This window comes from Zophobas morio, unplaced genomic scaffold (assembly GCF_036711695.1).
Source record: "Zophobas morio isolate AGI-343-1 ecotype UQ-CSIRO unplaced genomic scaffold, CSIRO_AGI_Zmor_V1 ptg000921l, whole genome shotgun sequence".
NCBI lineage: Eukaryota > Metazoa > Arthropoda > Insecta > Coleoptera > Tenebrionidae > Zophobas > Zophobas morio.
Window position 1 is genome coordinate 1 of NW_026973023.1, and position 11,081 is coordinate 11,081.

The following is an 11,081-nucleotide window of genomic DNA, read 5'->3' on the forward strand; positions in this document are numbered from 1 at the left end:
CAATTTTATGCATTCTGGCGTTCGTAGATACAAGAAAACTGTTAAAATTCTTCAGAAACGTCACTTTTGAAGTGTTTTCTTGTACTTTTAAGCCACTCAGATACCCTACGGGCTCGGAAAGTGCAACGAAACCATCAAATTTTAGCTAGAAACTGTATTTTTGTCGATTTTTATTGAATTTGAACTATATTTCAACGTTTTTTGATGGTTCTGAGCCACCAAACACACTTAAAGCATGCAGAATCGACTCAGAATAGGAAAAGGAGACGTTTAGGTCAATTTTATGCATTCTGGCGTTCGTAGATACAAGAAAACTGTTAAAATTCTTCAGAAACGTCACTTTTGAAGTGTTTTCTTGTACTTTTAAGCCACTCAGATACCCTACGGGCTCGGAAAGTGCAACGAAACCATCAAATTTTAGCTAGAAACTGTATTTTTGTCGATTTTTATTGAATTTGAACTATATTTCAACGTTTTTTGATGGTTCTGAGCCACCAAACACACTTAAAGCATGCAGAATCGACTCAGAATAGGAAAAGGAGACGTTTAGGTCAATTTTATGCATTCTGGCGTTCGTAGATACAAGAAAACTGTTAAAATTCTTCAGAAACGTCACTTTTGAAGTGTTTTCTTGTACTTTTAAGCCACTCAGATACCCTACGGGCTCGGAAAGTGCAACGAAACCATCAAATTTTAGCTAGAAACTGTATTTTTGTCGATTTTTATTGAATTTGAACTATATTTCAACGTTTTTTGATGGTTCTGAGCCACCAAACACACTTAAAGCATGCAGAATCGACTCAGAATAGGAAAAGGAGACGTTTAGGTCAATTTTATGCATTCTGGCGTTCGTAGATACAAGAAAACTGTTAAAATTCTTCAGAAACGTCACTTTTGAAGTGTTTTCTTGTACTTTTAAGCCACTCAGATACCCTACGGGCTCGGAAAGTGCAACGAAACCATCAAATTTTAGCTAGAAACTGTATTTTTGTCGATTTTTATTGAATTTGAACAATATTTCAACGTTTTTTGATGGTTCTGAGCCACCAAACACACTTAAAGCATGCAGAATCGACTCAGAATAGGAAAAGGAGACGTTTAGGTCAATTTTATGCATTCTGGCGTTCGTAGATACAAGAAAACTGTTAAAATTCTTCAGAAACGTCACTTTTGAAGTGTTTTCTTGTACTTTTAAGCCACTCAGATACCCTACGGGCTCGGAAAGTGCAACGAAACCATCAAATTTTAGCTAGAAACTGTATTTTTGTCTATTTTTATTGAATTTGAACTATATTTCAACGTTTTTTGATGGTTCTGAGCCACCAAACACACTTAAAGCATGCAGAATCGACTCAGAATAGGAAAAGGAGACGTTTAGGTCAATTTTATGCATTCTGGCGTTCGTAGATACAAGAAAACTGTTAAAATTCTTCAGAAACGTCACTTTTGAAGTGTTTTCTTGTACTTTTAAGCCACTCAGATACCCAACGGGCTCGGAAAGTGCAACGAAACCATCAAATTTTAGCTAGAAACTGTATTTTTGTCGATTTTTATTGAATTTGAACTATATTTCAACGTTTTTTGATGGTTCTGAGCCACCAAACACACTTAAAGCATGCAGAATCGACTCAGAATAGGAAAAGGAGACGTTTAGGTCAATTTTATGCATTCTGGCGTTCGTAGATACAAGAAAACTGTTAAAATTCTTCAGAAACGTCACTTTTGAAGTGTTTTCTTGTACTTTTAAGCCACTCAGATACCCTACGGGCTCGGAAAGTGCAACGAAACCATCAAATTTTAGCTAGAAACTGTATTTTTGTCGATTTTTATTGAATTTGAACTATATTTCAACGTTTTTTGATGGTTCTGAGCCACCAAACACACTTAAAGCATGCAGAATCGACTCAGAATAGGAAAAGGAGACGTTTAGGTCAATTTTATGCATTCTGGCGTTCGTAGATACAAGAAAACTGTTAAAATTCTTCAGAAACGTCACTTTTGAAGTGTTTTCTTGTACTTTTAAGCCACTCAGATACCCTACGGGCTCGGAAAGTGCAACGAAACCATCAAATTTTAGCTAGAAACTGTATTTTTGTCGATTTTTATTGAATTTGAACTATATTTCAACGTTTTTTGATGGTTCTGAGCCACCAAACACACTTAAAGCATGCAGAATCGACTCAGAATAGGAAAAGGAGACGTTTAGGTCAATTTTATGCATTCTGGCGTTCGTAGATACAAGAAAACTGTTAAAATTCTTCAGAAACGTCACTTTTGAAGTGTTTTCTTGTACTTTTAAGCCACTCAGATACCCTACGGGCTCGGAAAGTGCAACGAAACCATCAAATTTTAGCTAGAAACTGTATTTTTGTCGATTTTTATTGAATTTGAACTATATTTCAACGTTTTTTGATGGTTCTGAGCCACCAAACACACTTAAAGCATGCAGAATCGACTCAGAATAGGAAAAGGAGACGTTTAGGTCAATTTTATGCATTCTGGCGTTCGTAGATACAAGAAAACTGTTAAAATTCTTCAGAAACGTCACTTTTGAAGTGTTTTCTTGTACTTTTAAGCCACTCAGATACCCTACGGGCTCGGAAAGTGCAACGAAACCATCAAGTTTTAGCTAGAAACTGTATTTTTGTCGATTTTTATTGAATTTGAACTATATTTCAACGTTTTTTGATGGTTCTGAGCCACCAAACACACTTAAAGCATGCAGAATCGACTCAGAATAGGAAAAGGAGACGTTTAGGTCAATTTTATGCATTCTGGCGTTCGTAGATACAAGAAAACTGTTAAAATTCTTCAGAAACGTCACTTTTGAAGTGTTTTCTTGTACTTTTAAGCCACTCAGATACCCTACGGGCTCGGAAAGTGCAACGAAACCATCAAATTTTAGCTAGAAACTGTATTTTTGTCGATTTTTATTGAATTTGAACTATATTTCAACGTTTTTTGATGGTTCTGAGCCACCAAACACACTTAAAGCATGCAGAATCGACTCAGAATAGGAAAAGGAGACGTTTAGGTCAATTTTATGCATTCTGGCGTTCGTAGATACAAGAAAACTGTTAAAATTCTTCAGAAACGTCACTTTTGAAGTGTTTTCTTGTACTTTTAAGCCACTCAGATACCCTACGGGCTCGGAAAGTGCAACGAAACCATCAAATTTTAGCTAGAAACTGTATTTTTGTCGATTTTTATTGAATTTGAACTATATTTCAACGTTTTTTGATGGTTCTGAGCCACCAAACACACTTAAAGCATGCAGAATCGACTCAGAATAGGAAAAGGAGACGTTTAGGTCAATTTTATGCATTCTGGCGTTCGTAGATACAAGAAAACTGTTAAAATTCTTCAGAAACGTCACTTTTGAAGTGTTTTCTTGTACTTTTAAGCCACTCAGATACCCTACGGGCTCGGAAAGTGCAACGAAACCATCAAATTTTAGCTAGAAACTGTATTTTTGTCGATTTTTATTGAATTTGAACTATATTTCAACGTTTTTTGATGGTTCTGAGCCACCAAACACACTTAAAGCATGCAGAATCGACTCAGAATAGGAAAAGGAGACGTTTAGGTCAATTTTATGCATTCTGGCGTTCGTAGATACAAGAAAACTGTTAAAATTCTTCAGAAACGTCACTTTTGAAGTGTTTTCTTGTACTTTTAAGCCACTCAGATACCCTACGGGCTCGGAAAGTGCAACGAAACCATCAAATTTTAGCTAGAAACTGTATTTTTGTCGATTTTTATTGAATTTGAACTATATTTCAACGTTTTTTGATGGTTCTGAGCCACCAAACACACTTAAAGCATGCAGAATCGACTCAGAATAGGAAAAGGAGACGTTTAGGTCAATTTTATGCATTCTGGCGTTCGTAGATACAAGAAAACTGTTAAAATTCTTCAGAAACGTCACTTTTGAAGTGTTTTCTTGTACTTTTAAGCCACTCAGATACCCTACGGGCTCGGAAAGTGCAACGAAACCATCAAATTTTAGCTAGAAACTGTATTTTTGTCGATTTTTATTGAATTTGAACTATATTTCAACGTTTTTTGATGGTTCTGAGCCACCAAACACACTTAAAGCATGCAGAATCGACTCAGAATAGGAAAAGGAGACGTTTAGGTCAATTTTATGCATTCTGGCGTTCGTAGATACAAGAAAACTGTTAAAATTCTTCAGAAACGTCACTTTTGAAGTGTTTTCTTGTACTTTTAAGCCACTCAGATACCCTACGGGCTCGGAAAGTGCAACGAAACCATCAAATTTTAGCTAGAAACTGTATTTTTGTCGATTTTTATTGAATTTGAACTATATTTCAACGTTTTTTGATGGTTCTGAGCCACCAAACACACTTAAAGCATGCAGAATCGACTCAGAATAGGAAAAGGAGACGTTTAGGTCAATTTTATGCATTCTGGCGTTCGTAGATACAAGAAAACTGTTAAAATTCTTCAGAAACGTCACTTTTGAAGTGTTTTCTTGTACTTTTAAGCCACTCAGATACCCTACGGGCTCGGAAAGTGCAACGAAACCATCAAATTTTAGCTAGAAACTGTATTTTTGTCGATTTTTATTGAATTTGAACTATATTTCAACGTTTTTTGATGGTTCTGAGCCACCAAACACACTTAAAGCATGCAGAATCGACTCAGAATAGGAAAAGGAGACGTTTAGGTCAATTTTATGCATTCTGGCGTTCGTAGATACAAGAAAACTGTTAAAATTCTTCAGAAACGTCACTTTTGAAGTGTTTTCTTGTACTTTTAAGCCACTCAGATACCCTACGGGCTCGGAAAGTGCAACGAAACCATCAAATTTTAGCTAGAAACTGTATTTTTGTCGATTTTTATTGAATTTGAACTATATTTCAACGTTTTTTGATGGTTCTGAGCCACCAAACACACTTAAAGCATGCAGAATCGACTCAGAATAGGAAAAGGAGACGTTTAGGTCAATTTTATGCAATCTGGCGTTCGTAGATACAAGAAAACTGTTAAAATTCTTCAGAAACGTCACTTTTGAAGTGTTTTCTTGTACTTTTAAGCCACTCACAGAATACCCTACGGGCTCGGAAAGTGCAACGAAACCATCAAATTTTAGCTAGAAACTGTATTTTGTCGATTTTTATTGAATTTGAACTATATTTCAACGTTTTTTGATGGTTCTGAGCCACCAAACACACTTAAAGCATGCAGAATCGACTCAGAATAGGAAAAGGAGACGTTTAGGTCAATTTTATGCATTCTGGCGTTCGTAGATACAAGAAAACTGTTAAAATTCTTCAGAAACGTCACTTTTGAAGTGTTTTCTTGTACTTTTAAGCCACTCAGATACCCTACGGGCTCGGAAAGTGCAACGAAACCATCAAATTTTAGCTAGAAACTGTATTTTTGTCGATTTTAATTGAATTTGAACTATATTTCAACGTTTTTTGATGGTTCTGAGCCACCAAACACACTTAAAGCATGCAGAATCGACTCAGAATAGGAAAAGTAGACGTTTAGGTCAATTTTATGCATTCTGGCGTTCGTAGATACAAGAAAACTGTTAAAATTCTTCAGAAACGTCACTTTTGAAGTGTTTTCTTGTACTTTTAAGCCACTCAGATACCCAACGGGCTCGGAAAGTGCAACGAAACCATCAAATTTTAGCTAGAAACTGTATTTTTGTCGATTTTATTGAATTTGAACTATATTTCAACGTTTTTGATGGTTCTGAGCCACCAAACACACTTAAAGCATGCAGAATCGACTCAGAATAGGAAAAGGAGACGTTTAGGTCAATTTTGTGCATTCTGGCGATCGTAGATACAAGAAAACTGTTAAAATTCTTCAGAAACGTCACTTTTAAAGTGTTTTCTTGTACTTTTAAGCCACTCAGATACCCAACGGGCTCGGAAAGTGCAACGAAACCATCAAATTTTAGCTAGAAACTGTATTTTTGTCGATTTTTATTGAATTTGAACTATATTTCAACGTTTTTTGATGGTTCTGAGCCACCAAACACACTTAAAGCATGCAGAATCGACTCAGAATAGGAAAAGGAGACGTTTAGGTCAATTTTATGCATTCTGGCGTTCGTAGATACAAGAAAACTGTTAAAATTCTTCAGAAACGTCACTTTTGAAGTGTTTTCTTGTACTTTTAAGCCACTCAGATACCCTACGGGCTCGGAAAGTGCAACGAAACCATCAAATTTTAGCTAGAAACTGTATTTTTGTCGATTTTTATTGAATTTGAACTATATTTCAACGTTTTTTGATGGTTCTGAGCCACCAAACACACTTAAAGCATGCAGAATCGACTCAGAATAGGAAAAGGAGACGTTTAGGTCAATTTTATGCATTCTGGCGTTCGTAGAATCAAGAAAACTGTTAAAATTCTTCAGAAACGTCACTTTTGAAGTGTTTTCTTGTACTTTTAAGCCACTCAGATACCCTACGGGCTCGGAAAGTGCAACGAAACCATCAAATTTTAGCTAGAAACTGTATTTTTGTCGATTTTTATTGAATTTGAACTACATTTCAACGTTTTTTGATGGTTCTGAGCCACCAAACACACTTAAAGCATGCAGAATCGACTCAGAATAGGAAAAGGAGACGTTTAGGTCAATTTTATGCATTCTGGCGTTCGTAGATACAAGAAAACTGTTAAAATTCTTCAGAAACGTCACTTTTGAAGTGTTTTCTTGTACTTTTAAGCCACTCAGATACCCTACGGGCTCGGAAAGTGCAACGAAACCATCAAATTTTAGCTAGAAACTGTATTTTTGTCGATTTTTATTGAATTTGAACTATATTTCAACGTTTTTTGATGGTTCTGAGCCACCAAACACACTTAAAGCATGCAGAATCGACTCAGAATAGGAAAAGGAGACGTTTAGGTCAATTTTATGCATTCTGGCGTTCGTAGATACAAGAAAACTGTTAAAATTCTTCAGAAACGTCACTTTTGAAGTGTTTTCTTGTACTTTTAAGCCACTCAGATACCCTACGGGCTCGGAAAGTGCAACGAAACCATCAAATTTTAGCTAGAAACTGTATTTTTGTCGATTTTTATTGAATTTGAACTATATTTCAACGTTTTTTGATGGTTCTGAGCCACCAAACACACTTAAAGCATGCAGAATCGACTCAGAATAGGAAAAGGAGACGTTTAGGTCAATTTTATGCATTCTGGCGTTCGTAGATACAAGAAAACTGTTAAAATTCTTCAGAAACGTCACTTTTGAAGTGTTTTCTTGTACTTTTAAGCCACTCAGATACCTACGGGCTCGGAAAGTGCAACGAAACCATCAAATTTTAGCTAGAAACTGTATTTTTGTCGATTTTTATTGAATTTGAACTATATTTCAACGTTTTTTGATGGTTCTGAGCCACCAAACACACTTAAAGCATGCAGAATCGACTCAGAATAGGAAAAGGAGACGTTTAGGTCAATTTTATGCATTCTGGCGTTCGTAGATACAAGAAAACTGTTAAAATTCTTCAGAAACGTCACTTTTGAAGTGTTTTCTTGTACTTTTAAGCCACTCAGATACCCTACGGGCTCGGAAAGTGCAACGAAAGCATCAAATTTTAGCTAGAAACTGTATTTTTGTCGATTTTTATTGAATTTGAACTATATTTCAACGTTTTTTGATGGTTCTGAGCCACCAAACACACTTAAAGCATGCAGAATCGACTCAGAATAGGAAAAGGAGACGTTTAGGTCAATTTTATGCATTCTGGCGTTCGTAGATACAAGAAAACTGTTAAAATTCTTCAGAAACGTCACTTTTGAAGTGTTTTCTTGTACTTTTAAGCCACTCAGATACCCTACGGGCTCGGAAAGTGCAACGAAACCATCAAATTTTAGCTAGAAACTGTATTTTTGTCGATTTTTATTGAATTTGAACTATATTTCAACGTTTTTTGATGGTTCTGAGCCACCAAACACACTTAAAGCATGCAGAATCGACTCAGAATAGGAAAAGGAGACGTTTAGGTCAATTTTATGCATTCTGGCGTTCGTAGAATCAAGAAAACTGTTAAAATTCTTCAGAAACGTCACTTTTGAAGTGTTTTCTTGTACTTTTAAGCCACTCAGATACCCTACGGGCTCGGAAAGTGCAACGAAACCATCAAATTTTAGCTAGAAACTGTATTTTTGTCGATTTTTATTGAATTTGAACTACATTTCAACGTTTTTTGATGGTTCTGAGCCACCAAACACACTTAAAGCATGCAGAATCGACTCAGAATAGGAAAAGGAGACGTTTAGGTCAATTTTATGCATTCTGGCGTTCGTAGATACAAGAAAACTGTTAAAATTCTTCAGAAACGTCACTTTTGAAGTGTTTTCTTGTACTTTTAAGCCACTCAGATACCCTACGGGCTCGGAAAGTGCAACGAAACCATCAAATTTTAGCTAGAAACTGTATTTTTGTCGATTTTTATTGAATTTGAACTATATTTCAACGTTTTTTGATGGTTCTGAGCCACCAAACACACTTAAAGCATGCAGAATCGACTCAGAATAGGAAAAGGAGACGTTTAGGTCAATTTTATGCATTCTGGCGTTCGTAGATACAAGAAAACTGTTAAAATTCTTCAGAAACGTCACTTTTGAAGTGTTTTCTTGTACTTTTAAGCCACTCAGATACCCTACGGGCTCGGAAAGTGCAACGAAACCATCAAATTTTAGCTAGAAACTGTATTTTTGTCGATTTTTATTGAATTTGAACTATATTTCAACGTTTTTTGATGGTTCTGAGCCACCAAACACACTTAAAGCATGCAGAATCGACTCAGAATAGGAAAAGGAGACGTTTAGGTCAATTTTATGCATTCTGGCGTTCGTAGATACAAGAAAACTGTTAAAATTCTTCAGAAACGTCACTTTTGAAGTGTTTTCTTGTACTTTTAAGCCACTCAGATACCCTACGGGCTCGGAAAGTGCAACGAAACCATCAAATTTTAGCTAGAAACTGTATTTTTGTCGATTTTTATTGAATTTGAACTATATTTCAACGTTTTTTGATGGTTCTGAGCCACCAAACACACTTAAAGCATGCAGAATCGACTCAGAATAGGAAAAGGAGACGTTTAGGTCAATTTTATGCATTCTGGCGTTCGTAGATACAAGAAAACTGTTAAAATTCTTCAGAAACGTCACTTTTGAAGTGTTTTCTTGTACTTTTAAGCCACTCAGATACCCTACGGGCTCGGAAAGTGCAACGAAACCATCAAATTTTAGCTAGAAACTGTATTTTTGTCGATTTTTATTGAATTTGAACTATATTTCAACGTTTTTTGATGGTTCTGAGCCACCAAACACACTTAAAGCATGCAGAATCGACTCAGAATAGGAAAAGGAGACGTTTAGGTCAATTTTATGCATTCTGGCGTTCGTAGATACAAGAAAACTGTTAAAATTCTTCAGAAACGTCACTTTTGAAGTGTTTTCTTGTACTTTTAAGCCACTCAGATACCCTACGGGCTCGGAAAGTGCAACGAAACCATCAAATTTTAGCTAGAAACTGTATTTTTGTCGATTTTTATTGAATTTGAACTATATTTCAACGTTTTTTGATGGTTCTGAGCCACCAAACACACTTAAAGCATGCAGAATCGACTCAGAATAGGAAAAGGAGACATTTAGGTCAATTTTATGCATTCTGGCGTTCGTAGATACAAGAAAACTGTTAAAATTCTTCAGAAACGTCACTTTTGAAGTGTTTTCTTGTACTTTTAAGCCACTCAGATACCCTACGGGCTCGGAAAGTGCAACGAAACCATCAAATTTTAGCTAGAAACTGTATTTTTGTCGATTTTTATTGAATTTGAACTATATTTCAACGTTTTTTGATGGTTCTGAGCCACCAAACACACTTAAAGCATGCAGAATCGACTCAGAATAGGAAAAGGAGACGTTTAGGTCAATTTTATGCATTCTGGCGTTCGTAGATACAAGAAAACTGTTAAAATTCTTCAGAAACGTCACTTTTGAAGTGTTTTCTTGTACTTTTAAGCCACTCAGATACCCTACGGGCTCGGAAAGTGCAACGAAACCATCAAGTTTTAGCTAGAAACTGTATTTTTGTCGATTTTTATTGAATTTGAACTATATTTCAACGTTTTTTGATGGTTCTGAGCCACCAAACACACTTAAAGCATGCAGAATCGACTCAGAATAGGAAAAGGAGACGTTTAGGTCAATTTTATGCATTCTGGCGTTCGTAGATACAAGAAAACTGTTAAAATTCTTCAGAAACGTCACTTTTGAAGTGTTTTCTTGTACTTTTAAGCCACTCAGATACCCTACGGGCTCGGAAAGTGCAACGAAACCATCAAATTTTAGCTAGAAACTGTATTTTTGTCGATTTTTATTGAATTTGAACTATATTTCAACGTTTTTTGATGGTTCTGAGCCACCAAACACACTTAAAGCATGCAGAATCGACTCAGAATAGGAAAAGGAGACGTTTAGGTCAATTTTATGCATTCTGGCGTTCGTAGATACAAGAAAACTGTTAAAATTCTTCAGAAACGTCACTTTTGAAGTGTTTTCTTGTACTTTTAAGCCACTCAGATACCCTACGGGCTCGGAAAGTGCAACGAAACCATCAAATTTTAGCTAGAAACTGTATTTTTGTCGATTTTTATTGAATTTGAACTATATTTCAACGTTTTTTGATGGTTCTGAGCCACCAAACACACTTAAAGCATGCAGAATCGACTCAGAATAGGAAAAGGAGACGTTTAGGTCAATTTTATGCATTCTGGCGTTCGTAGATACAAGAAAACTGTTAAAATTCTTCAGAAACGTCACTTTTGAAGTGTTTTCTTGTACTTTTAAGCCACTCAGATACCCTACGGGCTCGGAAAGTGCAACGAAACCATCAAATTTTAGCTAGAAACTGTATTTTTGTCGATTTTTATTGAATTTGAACTATATTTCAACGTTTTTTGATGGTTCTGAGCCACCAAACACACTTAAAGCATGCAGAATCGACTCAGAATAGGAAAAGGAGACGTTTAGGTCAATTTTATGCATTCTGGCGTTCGTAGATACAAGAAAACTGT